The following is a 19,737-nucleotide window of genomic DNA, read 5'->3' as shown; positions in this document are numbered from 1 at the left end:
GGATCACTCTTCCAAGATGACAACTCATCACCACTGCCACAAACAGGTCTAGCAACCCAAAGTCAATTAAGTGCCAGTGCTGACAGCAGCCAAGATGTTATCTTACAGTGCTTAATCTAGCAGCCTTTAGATCACTTCCTAAAGTGTTTCTGCTCCCCACTACTCTTCCTTAAATTATACAACCCCCCACTTTGACCTGTTGTCTGGGCTCCTGTTAAATTTTGCAGTGAGAAAACCTTGTAGATGTTGCCATGGATTTCAAGCTTCCCTAGTTGGTTCCAATTTATCTTTTATCATCCTATTTAGTGCTTAAAATAACAACAATGCATAAGGTCTAGGAAGTGGTCATTTGCCATTCCATTTCCCACCCCCACCCTTCTCCTGTTGCCTGACAGAAAAGGGGTGGTGGTGAAAACAATGCGAGTCCATCATTAAGACAAATAAATAAATAGATTTTGCATTTCTATTCCATCTCTCTCTCTAAGGCGCTGAAGATCTTGTACACTGTTCTCCTTCTCCCCATTTTATCTTCACAAGAACCCTGTAAGATAGGGTTATGCTGAGAGGCAGTGATGGGCCCAGGGTCACCCAGTGAGTCTCATGACTGAGCAGGGATTTAAACCCTGTGCTCCCAGGTCCTGGTCTGATAGTAACCACTACACCATACAGTGGTACCTCGGGTTACATACGCTTCAGGTTACAGACTCCGCTAACCCAGAAATAGTACCTCGGGTTAAGAACTTTGCTTCAGGATGAGAACAGAAATTGTGCGGCGGTGGCACAGTGGCAGCGGGAGGTCTCATTAGCTAAACTGGCACCTCAAGTTAAGAACAGTTTCAGGTTAAGAACAGACCTCCAGAATGAATTAAGTTCTTAACCCAAGTGTCAGGGCTGCCTCAGGTCTCAGCTCACAAAAGACCAACGCCAAGTTCTTCTTATATGCAAGGATGTTTATTGCAGTTCATAGTAAGTTCCACAACCGAGGGGTGCAGCCCCCACGTCTGTTAACCTTAGACGGTAGAAGTCCCCTCTGAATCAGTCCCTACCCTACACCAGTTTAAAAGGCTTACGCTGCTCCACCTCTTTCTCTCTTTCCTTTTCCGCAGGGTCCTTCTGCCCGCTGGGGTTCCGCTCCTTCTGGATTCTCCTGACGCTGAATCCTCAGACTGCTTTCCCCCCCTCCTGCGTGCTTTGGGACCTGGCTCCTCCTCCGGGCTCCCTGTACTTCCGCGCGCCTCCACATTTGAACTTGGCGCGCGCGCCCAACCTCTAACCTTCCTTTTGACAGTTATGCTACTCCCCTCACTGCCCTCCTCCCCTCCCGGGAGAATGGCTTCCTCTGACCCCTCCTCCTTCTTTGCTGCCGGAGCTGTTTCCCCTGACACACTGGAACCTTCCCCCCCTACGCTGCGCTCTGGTGGGGAAGCCGGCCCTGATTCCCAACTGCCGCTTTGGGGTCCCCTGCTGGCCCCCCGCTCCTGACACTCTCCCCCTGGGGCTCCCCTCGCCCTGACCATGGGCGCCCCCTTCTGGGAATCCTCTGATTCGCTGGAGAGACTCATGGAATCCCTTGCGTCATTGTCGTCCTCTTCCTCGCTGTCCTGGGATTCCTCTCCATCGCTCTCCATCTCCTGCCTTCCCTGTGCCTCTGTCCCTGTACCCCTGACACCAAGGTACCGCTGTACTGCATAAAATAGCTCTTAATCGGCTGTACAAATGATGTCACTACCTGAGTGACTTTGCAGTAGAGATGAGAGGAAGCAGGTGGGTGGCCTTTTCGAAAAGCTTTTACCTCTGTGGAATACCTCTTTCTGTCGCGCACCCCATTTTTGGAGGACTGCGAAACAAAAAAAATCCTCCTGGCCTCACTCTGAATAGGCTTTAGGATGTGAACATTATTATTTAATACATTTCTATACCGGCCTTCATCCGAGGATCACAGGTGGTTTACAATATAAAAACACAAAAACACACACAACATAGTAACAAACAAAACAATAAACACCTCCCACAGGATTATTGTTATTTGAGATAACAAGATGTAATTGGCTATGTTGCATCCTACATTCAGAGTGAGGGCAGGAAGCACCATCTGCTCTGATTGGCTATGTGAAAGCAGGACACCATCATTCTTAATGAGCAATCCCTGATTGGTTGGGATGAGCACCCCAGGAGCAAGAAGACTCAGGGTTTCTGTTGCAGCTGTTTTAAAAAGAGAACTGCAAACACACACAAAAGATAAATACTGGAAGTGACTGAACATCCCAGACTTCCTGGGGCCCCAAAGTCTGCTCAAAATATTTATCCTGAGCAGGGCAGGGCTGTTTTGCTCCCTCTTTGTTATCTGATTAAAAGTCCTTGTGAATCAGAATCATCATACTCTGTAATTTGTGATTGTGGGCCACATTCCCCTTCCCAGCCTCGTCATGACCTGCTTCGTGGGTGGTATCGCAAAATAAAATATCTGCAGATGACATAACTCTGGTTACATTCTACCTGCGGCAGGTGGCCTTCTCTCCACGGCGCCTAATTTCTCATAAGGTCACACAAAATTGATGGGATGATGTCAGGATGACAGAATGGCCATTTATCTTTCCAGAGTTTTCAACTCCTTGTAACCTCTGGTTTTCTCCTTGAACGCGTCATCACATAGGAGCATGACATTGCTTTCGAAGGCTGTATATGCATCATATGTTTAAAGCACATGACTTTCCCCAAATAATCCTGCAAACTATAGTGTGTTAAGGATGCTGAGAATTTTAGCTCGGTGAGAAGCAAAATACTATGCCCAGGATTCTTTGGCGGAAATCACATGTTTCAACTGGATGAAGTGCAGCTCAGCCCTGGGTCCCAGGGCATGGTCTGAACATACCTGATGCAGCAGTCTTGTTATAGCCAAGCAGCCTTACTCAATCATACTATAATATACTTGCACAAACATACAACAGATGTCCTTTCTCCTGCCTGCCAGATGCAGTGCACAGCATCTCCAGGCTTCCTTAAGGAGCATCTCCAGGCAGAGCTTGGAATGTCCCCTGCCTAGAAACCCTGGAGAGCTGCTGTCGGTCAGAGTAGGCAACACTGAGCTCAATGAACCAATTCAATATCAGGTGGCTTCCTGGGTGCTGTCTCTGCAGCTAGAGGCATCACGTTGCCAGGTATGGCTCCAGGTTTGAGCCTGCCAGTCCCCGCCAAGCGCTGTCAGGTGGGCACCTGTAATTCACCTTCAAAAGAGGACCAAGGAAGGCAGCAACTTGCAGGTGCTAATTTATAGGCATAGCCGCAAATTTAGAAAGGATTGTTATAATCTAAATAGAAGTGCAAGGCATACTTCTCGGTCACCGGTCCTTGGACTCACTATGCATGGTCAACTCCGAGGTCCCTCTTGTTCTGCCTTCTGAAGGTTCTTTATCCGTAAGCCAGGCTTGTCCTGAACAATTCTGCCCATCGTTGTTGACATCCATCTGTCTTGGGAGACAAAGGAAGAATGTGCCATCAGGGGCAACGTCAAACTGTTGGAGAGCCTGCTATGGCTGTGGAGACCAATATGGGAGAGACAAGCTTTCTTGCAGCTGGGGCAGAGGATGGCCTCCAGTTGTGCTGATGCAGATACACCATGGCATTTCTTCTCTGTCAGGAACGAGCCAGCTCCAAGCGAAGGTTTGCAGCCAATGGCAGAAGGCAGCCAGGAACAGGGAGGCTTTGATGTTAGTCAGACAGGGGAGAGCCAGCAGCTGCAGACTTCAGCTCTTCCTGACCTTGATGGAGAGGCTGATAAGGCAGGAGCTAAGAGCAGGCTAGAACACAGCCAAAGCTTGCCGGAAGCACAATCAGGTGCAAATAAACACAGAGACAGCCTCTCAGAACTGAGGTTGGAGCTGATCCAATAAGTCTGAGGAGTCGGCGAATGGGAGGGTTGTTAGACAGGAAGCAAAACAAGAGACGTAAGGGTCATAAGTGCAATATCTGTTGGAGACGCTGGAAGGAGTCTTCAGAAGGGTCATCTTGAGTAATGATGCTGGAGGCTTTGTTAGAGCCGTCTGGAGCTACCTGTTTGTTTTTGCAATAACTCCTCCTTTTTAATTAGCTACGCTTACTGCGTTATCAAGCTGGGAACCTGGACTCCTGACATTCTCTCTGCGGTCCTGCCAGAGGTCAATTCTCCTCTGGTCACTGCTGTGGATACATGACTTGTCTTCAGGCACTGTGATGGTCCAATACACCTTCCAATAGAGGACTCCTATAAACAGAGGTCCACTCTATGACAGTCCTACAAACAGAGTCTCAGGCCTCTCTTGCAGACCCACAGGACTCTCCCCAAGACATGCCTCCTCCCCAGGCCCCCCCACCTCCCAGTTCTGTTTCCTGACCGGGATGTGCTTCTCAAGCTGTGAGAATGCTTCTTTCTTGCCTGGATGGAGAGCTGTATGTGCATCGAAACCTCTGGCTTTTGCACGACCGGGATGTTGACTATGGTACAGTAGCATCCATGTGCTCCACCCCATCCTCCTTTTCCTGCCTCTGGCCTTGCACACATTTTGCCTCTGGCTCTGCCCTCAAACTTGGGAAAGGTTTCCCTGTCCCTGAAACAGAAGACGTCCCTCTTTACAGCAGGACAAATGACTGCTCTACCTCCGGTTCCTACTGCCAGTGCTTTTCACACCATAAAACTGAACCAAGTAGCTACACACACACACATACACACCCCTTGAGTCCTAGGAACTGCAGTTTACAATTCCCAGCACCCTTAACAAACCAGAGTTCCCAGGATTCTTTGGGGGGAAGTCATGTGCTTTAAACGCATGGCGCTTCTCAGATATTCCAGCCTCTTCTCTTCTCTCATCCTGTGATTCTCTATTCATCTTTTAGAATCCAGAAGCCTTGTCTTGGGTACATACTGTACAACCCATGTCACTTAGTGAATTCCTGAGATCAAGGACACCTCCAGGCTGGTACCCAATTCATTAATTTAATGATGTAATTAGTTCACAAGGGGCGTGAGTCAGGTCAAACTTTTTCCTGCCTCATCACAGCAGAGGTTTAAGGGTAGCAAACGTTCTCTGTTGCTTTTGAAACAGGACCTTGTGCTCCATCAGCAGCCTGGCTATTGGCTATTGTGTGTCAGAAAGACTGTGAACCTGGCAGGTGACATTTGAAAGAAACTGACTCAACATTTCAATGAAACTGACTCACTAAAGGAGAGTGGACGAATTCTGCCTTCCCTGGAGGCTATGAACTGTCTGGAGAGATATTAACTTGGTTGCATCAAAGCAGATTTCCAACACATATGCACAGTTCCCACCCACACCTCTCAGATCAACAAAAACAAAGCCTTTAAGAAATATCAAGGTTAAACCAGATGGGGAGTTGAGTAAACAAGGTAAAAAAAAAAGCCAGAATACTCAGATGCACAGTTTCTTCTATAAAATGGTATAAGCCCTACATCTATCGCTGTTTAAACACGCCACTCGTGATGTCCCTATCATGAGCTAAATCCCTTAAATAACATAGTGCCCAGAGAGAAAATATACCCTAATAACACCGCTGGGAAAAAACCTGCATTATTTCTGTGGGGAAAAACAGAGGGGTTTTATCTGTCTAACCTCAGGTCTTGTACTGTGTTTATCAACCAGATATACACAGGAAAACTCCCTCAGAACTACACAACCAATTAGCGTATGTGGTACCTCAGTAAACCCAGCCTGGTTGCTAAGCAACACTTCCTCTTCCACCAGCATCTTAGTTGGTTGAGAACAAGACTAGTTCTTAGGTAATAAAAACTGAATGTTCTCTGCCTGTTGCAGTTGCAGCACCTGTTTGCTCCTGTTTTGCCTTCCAGAACCTTTTGGAATCGAGGAAAATCTCTTGGCAAATGCATATTGTGAGCAGCTGTCTTAAGCATATGCAGTGCTGGGGTGCAAAGATCCACCTGGAGCCCCCCCCCCACGGGTTGCCCAGTCCCAGGCGCGCAGGAGGGCGGAGCTGGCCAGCCACCTCAGCATCTCACTGGCTTGGTTGCCCCCGAACTCACAACGCAGAGCTGCCTGCAGCAGAAGAGCCTGCCACGGCACTCCGACCGACGGGCGGGCTCTTCCCCAGACTCAACTCTCTGGCCCCAGACTCTCGGCCTGGTGCCCCTGAGAGCCCCGCGCCCGGGTGCCCCGCGCCCCTAGCACCTATGGGTAAGACGGCCCTGCAAGTGAATTTGCAGCTCTCCCAGAAGATGACACTGGAGTGAGGGGACAAATTGGATTATCTGGTTTAAAGGAGCTCCTCTGTTCTCCAAATTGCTTGTCGCCTCAGAAGCTTGTCATGCACACACACACACTAATGTGCACACGTGCGCGCACACGCACACGCACGAACCTCCCTCCCTTACTAAATTCCCAGACTCAATGTTCCAGACATGCAGGGTGGTGCTAGATCACATTTTTAAAGTGGACTAGGACTCGAGGAAGCTGTCTCAGTCTTGAGTCAGGGAACATAAGAAGAGCCTTGCTGGATCAGCCCAAGGGCCCATTGAGTCCAGCGCTCCTGGTTGTATCCAGCTAAGTTCTACTCAGCAAAGAATCATCAAAATGAATGTTCGTAGGTTAGTCAGACCCATTAAGTCCAGTGGATCATCTCTGGAATAGAAAGAACATTGGATCGAACCCTGTGTTCTCACAGGGGCCAGCCAGATGTCCATGAGAAAGCTGAATTGCAGCGGGTCAGACTAGATGACCCTGGGGGTCCCTTTCAACTCTGCAATGGTTCTATAAGCAACACCTGAATTTAACAGTATCCTCCCTGGATGTGATTCAGGGGCATACTGTGTCTGACCAGGGAGGGAGAACATAGCAATTGTGGCAAGTAGTCATCAATAGCCTTAACCTCTATGAATTTGTCTAAACTTTACCCGGTCAGGTGAATTTGTCCAATCTGCTTAGAGGATTTTAAAAACAAACAAACAAAAACAAGCAATCAATCAGTATATAAATTTTGTTCAAAAAAGTAAATAAAATCCTCTTTGAAAACCATCAAAATTGGTGCCTCTCGCTACCTCTTGTATGAGTTTCATGCTTTATCTGTGCACTGCGTGAAAAACTTTTCTTTGGTCTGTGCTGAATCTTCCCACATCCAGCTTCACTGAATGGCCCTGAGTGCTAGTAGTGCGACACATGCAGTGCTATTTTTCTTTTGAAAAAAGGAGGTGCCGGAGCTTACCATTAACATGGATTAACTGTTAGAATTCCTGCTCCATGATTGCAGTCATGGGATTGTTGTCTTTCACATGACGGTATATGTTTTGACTCCACAGAGTGGGAAGTGACGGAGACAGGATGTTTGTGTTACTGCGTTCCGTGAAGTGGGACTATTGTCCTTTCTTCTTTTTCTCTTTGCTGTCTAGAGAGAAAGGGAGCCACGTTGCAGTGCTCCGTGTATGTTTATATATAAATAAAGTAGATTAGCCAAAATGCTGAGTTGCTGAGGTCTGTCACGCATGATGCGCAAACTCTGCGGATCCCTAAGTGTGCCGGTGTCTGTTGGCATCGGTTCGCTGTGATGTTTGGGCTGAAGAAAGCTTTTGAAGCTCCCAAACGATCGACCAGGAGGGAGAGAGCATGCCAGTCGGGAATGTGTCTCTGCCAGGGTCCTACTCGAGTGTAGGCTGAACTCCTGACATTAACAACCCAGGAAAGAAAATATATGCGCAGTATTATGGGACTTGTGAACTCAGCCTCCGGGGAGGTAGCTTGGCTTAAGAGGTAGTGAGTGGTCCAGGGTCATCCGGGGAGTGAAGCTGGGGGTTTGAACTCAAACCTCTCCATCCTGAATTCAATGCCCAGGATGCCATTTCTCAGTTTAAGCCAATTCTGTTTTCTTTTTTATAAATTTCATCAAATTCTGATTTGTTTATTTTCACGTTTTGTTTCCCTTGTGTTACAAATCATCCCTCTTCAAGCTTCAGTTATTTTCCATAATTGCTTTCACTCCCATTGATTTTAATTCAAAGCAGGGTGGCAGGGTGGCGATATCAAATAAACCAGCCAAACAAACAATAAACCACAAGTATCTTCAACTGGAAAAGGAGTTCTGATTTAGGAAATCCTTAGGATCAAATAGTCTGAAATGGTCCACTTAAAACACACACAGAGAGAGAGAGAGAGCTTCGCAATGTCTCTTAAAAGTTTGGGTGTAATCCTTGACGCCTCCCTTTCCATGGAGGTGCAGGTTACAGCAACAGCCAAGGCGACATTTTTCCACCTTCGCCGCATCAAGCAGTTGGTCCCTTACCTTTCCCGCCCCGACCTGGCCACAGTGATCCATGCGACGGTCGCCTCCAGGCTTGACTACTGTAATCCGCTCTATGCGGGGCTGCCCTTGAAGCTGTCCCAGAAACTCCAGCGGGTGCAGAATGCTGCAGCAAGGCTCCTCATGGGGTCTCTGCCATGGGAGCATATTCACCCAGTGCTTTTCAAGCTGCACTGGCTCCCAGTGGAGTACAGGGTCAGGTTTAAGGTGCTGGTTTTGACCTTTAAAGTCCTTCACGGCCTAGGACCCTTGTACCTACGGGACCGCCTCTCCCGGTATACCCCATGGAGAGCATCAAGGTCCATAAATAGCAACACCCTAGAGGTCCCAGGCCCTAAGGAAGTTAGATTAGCTTCAACCAGAGCCAGGGCCTTTTCAACACTGGCCCCGGCCTGGCGGAATGCTCTGCCTCATGAGACCAGGGCCCTGCAGGATCTGATTTCTTTCTGCAGGGCCTGTAAGACAGAGTTGTTCCGCCTGGCCTTTGGCTTGGAGCCAATTTGATTCCCTTCTCCTCCTCCTCTTTCTTTTTTCCTTTTCCTTTTTCCTTTCTCCCCCTGTGATGAGGCTGCATTTTAATATTTTAATGTTTCAATATTTTAATGTTGTATTTTAATCTTGTTTTTAAGTTGTATTCATTCAACTTGTTTTTATTATTACTTGTTAGCTGCCCTGAGCCTGGCCTTGGCTGGGGAGGGCAGGGTATAAATAAATGTTGTTGTTGTTGTTGTTGTTGTTGTTATTCATGCCTATTATTATTGATAACAACAACAAAAGCAGATGGACCAGTGAGGCCTTTCCACAAACAGGGAGTCACCACCATAAAACAACTCTGGAGTATAGCAGACATCGACCTGGCTTTCAGATTCTGGCTGTGAGCTAGAATTGCACTCTTTCAACCCTTTCAGTTACTGCTGCATATATAACTGTCCATCCTTGCTGTCTTTGGTGCTCTTTCCCTCTCCAAATATTTGTTGACTGATGCTGCTGAGGCTAAACAGAGGCTTTAAGTCAAGCTTTGCGTATTCAGCTGCTACTTCCTTTGTAAACTGGCAACCACCCCAGTGTTTGAGTTTAATTTTGGCTTTTTTGCAGGGACAGAGGGACAGTTGCAAAGAGCGGACAAGACTGGGCCACTGAGAAACACAGCTGAGTCTACAGGTCATTCTTGAGCAGGGTGCTGTAGTGCCACCTTGAAAATGCAGGCTATTCTTGGTAGAATCCCAAGATGGTAGGCTGGAGTGGGCTGATGTGGGCTGAAGATGCCGTTTTTAAACGTTCCTTTGAGAGAAAGAGAGAGAAGCAAAGTATAGACAAAAAAAAATAAAAGCCACTGCAAGTAGCAGGCTAGCACCTCAGGGTAGACGTGCTGTTCTGCTAGTTTTCTACTTGTAGAAAGTTTGTTTGGTTTTGGGGGGGAAATCCAAAGGAGCTTTTAAAAATGCAATATGCCATCTGAGAAGTCCTACTGTATTCAATGGAGTTTATTCCCAGGTAATAAGTACAGACTGTGCAGCCTTATGCTGCATCCCCAAGTATTTTTACTTAGAACTAAGTCCCATTGAGTTCACTCGGATTTCCTCTCTGGTAAGTTCCTGATGAGGTTGTAATTGGCTCAAGGTGACTGATGTAGATGTGTATATGACGTCAACGTGTGCAGCGAGATCAAGCGCAGAAGCTCCCTGATGTGGAATAAAAAGGTAAAGAGCCCCTTTTTAGGTAAAGTCCAGTCGCGAATGACTCTGGGGTTGCAGCGCTCATCTCACTTTACTGGCTGAGGGAGCCGACGTTTGTCCGCAGTTTTCCCGGGTATGTGGCCAGCAAGACTAAGCCGCTTCTGGCGAAACCAGAGCAGCGCACGGAAATGCCGTTTACCTTCCCGCCAGGGTGGTACCTATTTATCTACTTGCACTTGATATGCTTTCAAACTGCTAGGTTGGCAGGAGCTGGGACCGAGCAACGGGAGCTCACCCCGTCGCGGGGATTCAAACCACTGACCTTCCGATCAGCAAGTCCAAGGCTCAATGGTTTACACCACAGTGCCACCCACATCCCAATGTGGAATAGGATGTCTCTATTTACATCTGAAAAATCTTGGAGGGTGTGAGGTTGTTTTGCCCCTGTCTGCCACTCATAGCACCTGAAGTCCTAAAATATCTGGAGGACCCTCCATCCCTGAAATTAAGCATTAACCAGCACCTTCCCACCCCCATAACTATTAGCCTAGCCAAAGAAGAGTCACCCAACAGCCACAGAAGTATCTTAGCTTGCATGAAGCCCCCAAAAGTCCCTAGTGGAACTCATCCAAGATCATGGATGTCCAATGATGTCCCATGCTCCATGAACATTGTTTCCCGCTTTTCCTCCATTACATCACTGATTGTATTATATAACTGGGTAACAAGCTACCACAGGCTCGTTGAGCATAACGTGTCCCATCCCACAAATTAAGCAGCAATGCCTCTGATTCACGCTGAACAAAGGTGAGCCAATGCCAGGTGTACAGTTATTCCTCTTTTGTCCGAGGGTGACTGTGATCTTCTAAACGTTCTTTTATCTACAGCAGAGGTTGCCCAGGGTTCTGTTAGAGGAGGTACTGACAAATTGTGCCTTTAACAGCAGTTCTGAAATGGAAATTGGACATTGTCAGGGCCTCAGGAACAGAGGCACAGGGGAGAGAGGAAATGGAGAGCGAAGGGGAAGAATCGGAGGGCAGCGTAGGGGGGTATAGCAGTGACCTGAGAGATTCCATGAGCCTCTCCAGTGAATCAGAAGATTCCCAGAAGGAGGCGCCGATGGTCAGGGCAAGGGGGGCCAGCGGGGACTCCCAAAGCAGCAGCTGGAGATCAGGACCAGCTTCCCCACCAGAGCATAGTGGGGGGGAAGAGTCCCAGGTGTCAGGGCCAGCGTCTCCTCCAGCAGGGAGAGAAGATGAGTCGAGACTGACCACGCCTCTATCGGAGAGTGGGGGAATGGAGGGGAGGTCAAGTCCAGCTAGCCTCCCCGAAGGGGGAAGCAGTGACAGGAGCAGTGTAACAGTCAGGAGGAAGGTTGGTGGCTGGGCGCGCGCGCCAAGTTCAAATGTACAGGCGCGCGGGACAGCAGAAAGCCCGGATGGGGAACCAGGTCCTAAAGCCCGCCGGAGGCAGAGAGAAGACTCAGGGGACTCAGCGTCAGAAGAATCTAGGAAGGGCGAGACCCCAGCTGACAGGCGGACCCAGAGGAGGAAAGAGCGGAGGAAGAGGTGGAGCAAGGCTAGGGTCTTAAACTGGTGTCTGGGGGGAGGAGACTCAGACGGAGCTTCAGCGGTCTAGAGTTTCAGACGTAGAGCTGCACGCTGCGGCTGTAAAAACGAAAATGAACTTCAATAAAGACTTTTGTATATAACAATGAACTGGCGTTGGTCCTTTGTGAGCTGGGACCTTGGGCAGCTCTGACAGACATGATTTTTAAATATTTGGGGTGTGTAATGGTTGTGGGTTACCTATCCTTAATGGAACCCACTTTTCTGCACCACTGAGACTGCAATCCTAACTAAACATGCCACCCTGAACAGACATGACTCCCCTTCCTTGCCCACCGCATAATCCTGGGAAGTGTAGTTTGTTAAGGGCGCTGAGAGTTCTTAGGAGATAACTGTTTCCCTAACAGAGCTATAATTCTCAGAGTTCCCTGAGCGTAGGGATTGACTCCACTCCAGAAATTGTAGCAGATGGAGCCTTAATAAGGAATAAGTCGGAGACACTATGCCTCTAAATACGAGATGCTGAGAATCACAAGAGTGTTCAGCTCAGGTCCTGCTTTTAAACTTCCTATAAGCATGGAAGTGAGAGCTGGACCATAAAGAAGGCTGATCGCCAAAGAATTGATGCTTTTGAATTATGGTGCTGGAGGAGACTCTTGAGAGTCCCATGGACTGCAAGAAGATCAAACCTATCCATCCTTAAGGAAATCAGCCCTGAGTGCTCACTGGAAGGACAGATCCTGAAGCTGAGGCTCCAATACTTTGGCCACCTCATGAGAAGAGAAGACTCCCTGGAAAGGACCCTGATGTTGGGAAAGATTGAGGGCACAAGGAGAAGGGGACGACAGAGGATGAGATGGTTGGACAGTGTTCTCGAAGCTGCCAGCATGAGTTTGACCAAACTGCGGGAGGCAGTGGAAGACAGGAGTGCTTGGCGTGCTCTGGTCCATGGGGTCACGAAGAGTTGGACACGACTAAACGACTAAACAACAACAACAAGCATCTGACTGGCCATTATGAAAACAAGAGGCTGGGCTAGAATGGATCTTTGCCCTGATCCAGACTTTCCTAGTGTCCCTATTTTTCAAGGACAGTTCCGGATTTACAGAAACCATCCCGGTTTCTAAATTGATCCAGGAATGTCTCACCTTTCCTTAGGATGTCTCTATTTTCATCAAAGAAATGTTGGAGGGTATGGAGTTATCTGACCCCCAAGCCATCGGAAGGCAGCCCTGTATAGGGACATGTCTTAATGTTTACTGTTTTTATATATGTTGGAAGCTGCCCAGAGTGGCAGGGGCAACCCAATCAGATGGGTGGGGTATAAATAGTAAAATTATTTATTTGTTTAATTTTATTTTATTATTATTATTTAAAGGTAAAGGGACCCCTGACCATTAGGTCCAGTCATGGCCGACTCTGGGGTTGCGGCGATCATCTCGCTTTACTAGCCGAGGGAGCCGGCGTACAGCTTCCGGGTCATGTGGCCAGCATGACTAAGCCGCTTCTGGCGAACCAGAGCAGTGCACGGAAACGCCGTTTACCTTCCCACCGGAGTGGTACCTATTTATCTACTTGCACTCTGATGTGCTTTCAAACTGCTAGGTTGGCAGGAGCAGGGACTGAGCAACGGGAGCTCACCCCGTCACGGGGATTTGAACCGCCGACCTTCCGATCGGCAAGTCCTAGACTCTGTGGTTTAACTCACAGTGCCACCTGCGTCCCTTCTATTATTATTATTTAGGACGTCCCTATTTTCCTCAAAGAAATGTTGGAGGGTGTGCTGAACCATCACTGCTCGTCCTGGTGTTTTTATGGTCAACAATTGTTTTTTATTAGTAGTAGTGGTATTAAGAAATAATGCACACTTCTTCACTTATCTGAAGAAGTGTGCATGCACACGAAAGCTCATACCAAGAACTAACTTAGTTGGTCTTTAAGGTGCTACTGGAAGGAATTTTTTATTTTGACTATGGCAGACCAACACGGCTACCTATCTACTACTGGAACTAAGAAATAATGGTCAACCATTGTTAGTTGGGTCCAAGCTAAGTTGCAGCACAATCCCTTTATTGTCTACTCAGAAGCAAGTCCCACTGATTTCTGTGAGTCTTACTCCCAGGTAAGTCTGCATAGGATTGCAGTGTTAGTCACACTTGAAATAGATGGCCCATAAGCTAATAATGATTAACTTTTCACATTCATTTCAGTGGGAGTTAAGTGCAACTAATTGAGGCTGGATGCCTTGCTCACAGGTTCTCTTAGCAGCTGAATGCTAATTGCCTGATAATGAACTAGCAGTTCTTCTGTGGCACATACTTGGGGAATTACTGTTGTGGCTAGAGGGCCCAAAGAGGGCCTGGGAGGCGAGTTCAAATCCCCACTCAGTCAGAAATCTCACCGGGTAACCTGGGGCCAGTCACTGTCTTTCAGCAATACCTACAACACAGGTGTGAGGATGAAACGGGGAGGAGAGAGATCTGGATAGGCAAAAAGGTGGGATCTAAATGTAGGAGGAAGAAGAGGAGTTGCTGTCTGCCTGTACAGTCCTGACCTGCCACTCTATTAAACGATGCCAAGGGTGATTGTGGGTTGTTTGCACACGCACGCACACACTGTAATTTTGTATTGATTTGTGTACTGTGTCCAACATTAGTCACACTCCTGGTAGGTCCATTGAAATTTATGCACATGACTAAGTTAGCTCCATTGATTTCAATGGATATACTCTAAGAACTTAAGATACAATACCCTGTTACGTCCTGTCCTGTGACCAGAAGTGAGTTTGTAGTTATTCTGGATAGTTTATTCACACACACACAAACAAAAAAATACAAAACACAATGTAAAATTCCTACACACACATTTTCTGTATTCTTCCTCGTTAACTGCTTGGATAAGTTTTATTTGATTAATATATAACTTTGTATATTATTAGTAGTATTAATAATATTGTTCTGTATAGTATACAGTGGTACCTCGGGTTAAGTACTTAATTTGTTCCGGAGGTCCATTCTTAACCTGAAACTGTTCTTAACCTCAGGTACTACTTTAGTTAATGGGGCCTCCCGCTGCCGCCGCGCCACCGGAGCACAATTTCTGTTCCCATCCTGAAGCAAAGTTCTTAACCCGAGGTGATATTTCTGGGTTAGCAGAGTCTGTAACCTGAAGCTTATGTAACCCGAAGTACCACTGTATATACAAAGAATACATAAAATTATAGATGCTTGGAGAGATAGATATGAACTCATAGAATCATAGAGCTGGAAGGGACTGTGAGGGTCAGCTAGTCCAACTCCCTGCAATGAAGGAATCTTTTGCCCAACATGGGGCTTAAACCCACAAACATATATATCAGTATATAAATTAGGATATTCAAATTAATGACAACGATATACAAATATCTATACTTCTCAGTCAATCGAAGCAGGGATCAACACAGAATGCACAAACTGATACAGAATTCAACATACAGTGGTACCTCAGGTTAAGTACTTAATTTGTTCTGGAGGTCCGTTCTTAAGCTTAAACTGTTCTTAACCTGAAGCACCACTTCAGCTAATGGGGCCTCCCACTGCGCCGCGCCGCCACTGCGTGATTTCTGTTCTCATCCTGAAGCAAAGTTCTTAACTCGAGATACTATTTCTGGGTTAGCGGAGTCTGTAACCTGAAGCGTCTGTAACCTGAAACATCTGTAACCCGAGGTATCACTGTATATGTATAGTAAGCACTATCTGAAACATTAAAAAAGCTTAAAACACAGTTAGTCACTGGGTGGTACATTACAGTGATTGTAGTGATGATCATAACCCTTCGGGTTGACGGGAGGAATACAAAGAGTGGCATTCAGTGTTAGCCCTACTCAGGAGTAGTCCCATTAAAAACAACAGCCCATTAATGTCACTCAGCGGCTTCATTCTGAGTAAAACATAATTGGCCACGACCGTCATAGTCAATGAATAAACTATCTCTAAATTTGGTTGGGAATCCATAAATGTATCCTAATCACTAGCTTAGGGACAATTCTTCCCACTGTAATTCTTTTCACAAGTCAAGAGGAGGAAACATTTGGTGACCTATTACACACCTGTCCTCCGCTGAAAAGGAAAAATAAATAAATAGCCCCATCGCAAATCAGTGAGAGATGATCTCTTCCGCCTCTGTCCAAACAGTTCTAGCAAAGTCCTCTCTGAGGCACAAACAGCTGGAAGTTACACAATGTAGACACAATGGGCTAGAGCATTCAAATGCCCCAGGTATCTGTGGCTTTTTTCTTTTTCTTTTTTTTATGGCTATGTAAATCATACTGTCAAAAACCAGAAGAGGCAGGGAGAACCCTCAGAGGCTCCTGAAACTTCCCATTTTTTTATTGCCTGCCTGGAACTGCTGCAAAAGGAGGTGTCTGTGAGGGGGGGGTAAGCATCTAGCAATCCTATATATATACCTCGGGTTACAGACGCTTCAGGTTGCACTTTTTCGGGTTGCGCACCGCCGAAACCCGGAAGTACTGAAACAGGTTACTTCCGGATTTCAGCGGTCACGCGTGCACAGAAGCGCTAAATCGCGCTTTGCGCATGTGCAGAAGTGCCAAATCTCAACCCACACATGCGCAGATGCGCCACTGCGGGTTGCAAACACTGCGGGTTACGAACGTACGTCCTGCACGGATCACGTTTGCAACCCGAGCGTCCGCTGCATTATTAGACGTCCCTATTTTCATTGGAGAAATGTTGGAGGTTATCCTATACATGGGCAGTGGGTGGTATTCATTTTAGTGGCTGTGTGCTTGTTAATAAAAGTCAGTGTCCGCAAGATCACATCTATAGCCTATCTAATGCAGCAGACTTCCCCGCTACCCCACATATGTAGCCATCTAGATTTCTCCAGGAAGCACACCATTTTGTTATTTTTTTATTAATTTCTTGCTCAAGGTGGCGTGTACATGGTTCTCGGCTCCCGGTTTTATCCTCACAAGAACCCTGCGAAGTAGATTTGCAGGAAGAGGCGGCAGCTGGTCACCTAGTGAGCTTTGTGGCTGAGTGGAGATTCGAACACTGGCCTCCCAGGTCATAGTCCGACACTCTTAACCATTACACCAGACTGGGAGGCATGCATACAACAGTTCCCTCTTGATACTGGTTTTCCTGTACTGGTGTATGCTCCCCACACCTGAATCTTTCATCATTCAGCTTCATTGGATATCCCCAGGTGTCTTGTGAAAGAGACATCCTTTTGCCTGGGGAGCCTGGCCAGTCTTTTGTAACGATAAATACTTAGTCCCTGAGCCAGATCACAGGCTCACACCCTATTCATATCTTAAATGTGCCCTTAAGACAGGATTTGTGAGGAAAGAGACAATGGGGAGGTTTCCCACTTTGACCTTGCAGAGAAATATTTGAGGTCAATCTGTTCAGGACTTTTTTCTGTGGGGTTTCAGACATGTGGTTTATATATTTATGTACGTGTTTGCTTGGTACATTTATGAACATCTATTACATATCTAAGACCTTAAAATTCTTATAACAGCTTCAGCAATAAATAAAATAAAATACATAATTTCAAACATATTGTTACAAGCTACACCAATCTTTGCAAGATTCCAAAGGGTCTTGACACTAAATCAAGATTTGTGTTTCCTTTGGAAAAATAAGGCACGGTGCAGCAGAGACTGTAGTGTCTTTAAGATGCATGGTTTTATTTACATATACAGTGGTACCTCGAGTTACAGATGCTTCAGGTTACTGACTCCGCTAACCCAGAAATAGTACCTCAGCTTATTAACTTTGCTTCAGGATGAGAACAGAAATTGCACGGCGGCGGCTGGAGGCTCCATTAGCTAAAGTGGTGCTTCAGGTTAAGAACAGTTTCAGGTTAAGTATAGACCTCCCGAACGAATTAAGTTCTTAATCCGAGGTACCACTGTATATACACCTGAGCCTTGATAGGGGGAGTGCAGAATATTTCACCTCAAGAGCAGAAGCCAGCCATGCTCTGGGTATAGCCTCTCCCATTCAGCCTGCATGCAGTTCTGCCTCACCTTTCTTTTTAGTCTTGCCAAAAACCTTCTGAAAATGACACTTTTTCCTGTGATGACATCATACCCCCTGCAACCTCCCAGGGGAAGGATAGTATTTGCCTTGTCAATCGCCCTTAATGGCCCAGAACTCTGCTCTCTTTGTTTCTTAATGTCACCTGTATCGGCTGATTTCCTGAACACGGAAAACCAGTATAGTCTGTATTTTTACACTGCTAATTTCAGTATCTGGCACCTTTCCTTAATACTCCAAATATTAGCTAAATTCTAACACTTACTACATTTAAGAGTTTGGGGGAATCTGCCCCACCTCACAAACTGATAGCCTCACTTTTTGAAAGACACATCTGCTTCCGGATGTACTATTAACAAAAATACTTCTCCTATAGAAAAATAGCAGAATGTTAATAAAGACATTTCGTAAAGCACAACTACACATTTCTCCCAACCCAGCATGGTGCTGATTCCTTTTACTATTTCTATCTATTTCCTTAGGGATCTTCCAGCCTCTTCCTTCCTTCTGGGCACACACTCCAGACACATCTGCATTTCAAAGACAACTTTTACACACAATGATTATCTGAGCAATTTTAATAAAATATTAATAATTAACCAGTTCTGACCATGAGAAACATGTAAAAAGTACAATTTGGCAGCATTACAATACCACTGCTAACTTGCAGGAAAAGCAAAGAGCCCCCATAGACCAAACCCCTCACCCACTCCTCCAGGCAGCTGCCTGAGTGGTCCATTGGCTTGGGGTTTCCACAGAGTTTTTTGTTTAAGTAGTTTAACACAGAATTCCTCTTTCGTTGGATCTTCACACTGTTCACAGTGGAAGCAAATTAAGAAGCAGGCTGCGCCCAGTCCCTGTTGGAGGGAAACTTCTTCCAAACAGATTGATCCAGACCACCCCCAACACCCCTGTCCTTGGAGGCCAGAAATTTCTCTCTCTGCCTACTCCCAACTTCTCTGAACCCTTCAGGGGGCCCAACCAGGGCCAGATTTAGGTTTGATGAGGCCCTAAGCTACTGTAGGTAATGGGGCCCTTTATATGTCCAGCTAGGGACATGGGTGGCGCTGTGGGTAAAACCTCAGCACCTAGGACTTGCCGATCGCATGGTCGGCGGTTCGAATCCCCGCAGTGGGGTGTGCTCCCGTCGTTCGGTCCCAGCGCCTGCCAACCTAGCAGTTCGAAAGCACCCCTGGGTGCAAGTAAATAGGGACCGCTTACTAGTGGGAAGGTAAACGGCGTTCCGTGTGCTGCGCTGGCTCACCAGATGCAAGCTTGTCACGCTGGCCACGTGACCCGGAAGTGTCTGCGGACAGCGCTGGCTCCCGGCCTATAGAGTGAGATGAGCACACAACCCTAGAGTCTGTCAAGACTGGCCCGTACGGGCAGGGGTACCTTTACCTTTTTATATGTCCAGCTGTCCTTTGTCAACAACAAATTCTCACTGTTTTTTGTGTTGAATATATGCTATATGGTAATTTATGGACCCCATAGATCCATACACAACACAAAACACTGTGCTGTTGTTGCTGTTTAGTCGTGTCCGACTCTTCGTGACCCCATGGATTAGAGCACACCAGGCACTCCTGTCTTCCACGGCCTCCCGCAGTTTGGTCAAACTCATGCTGGTAGCTTCGAGAACACTGTCCAACCATCTCGTCCTCTGTTGTCCCCTTCTCCTTGTGCCCTCAATCTTTCCCAGCATCAGGGTCTTTTCCAGGGAGTCTTCTCTTCTCATGAGGTGGCCAAAGTATTGGAGCCTCAGCTTCACAATCTGTCCTTCCAGTGAGCACTCAGGGCTGATTTCCTTAAGGATGGATAGGTTTGATCTTCTTGCAGTCCATGGGACTCTCAAGAGTCTCCTCCAGCACCATAATTCAAAAGCATCAATTCTTCAGCAATCAGCCTTCAGCTCTCACTTCTATACATCACTACTGGGAAAATCATGGCTTTAACTATACGGACCTTTGTTGGCAAGGTGATGTCTCTACTTTTTAAGATGCTGTCTAGGTTTGTCATTGCTTTTCTCCCAAGAAGCAGGCGTCTTTTTAATTTAGTGACTGCTGTCACCATCTGCAGTGATCATGGAGCCCACGTAAAATCTCTCACTGCCTCCATTTCTTCCCCTTCTATTTGCCAGGAGGTGATGGG

Source organism: Podarcis liolepis, assembly GCF_965112155.1.
Source record: "Podarcis liolepis genome assembly, chromosome: 15".
NCBI lineage: Eukaryota > Metazoa > Chordata > Lepidosauria > Squamata > Lacertidae > Podarcis > Podarcis liolepis.
Note: the sequence above shows the minus strand (reverse complement) of the source record.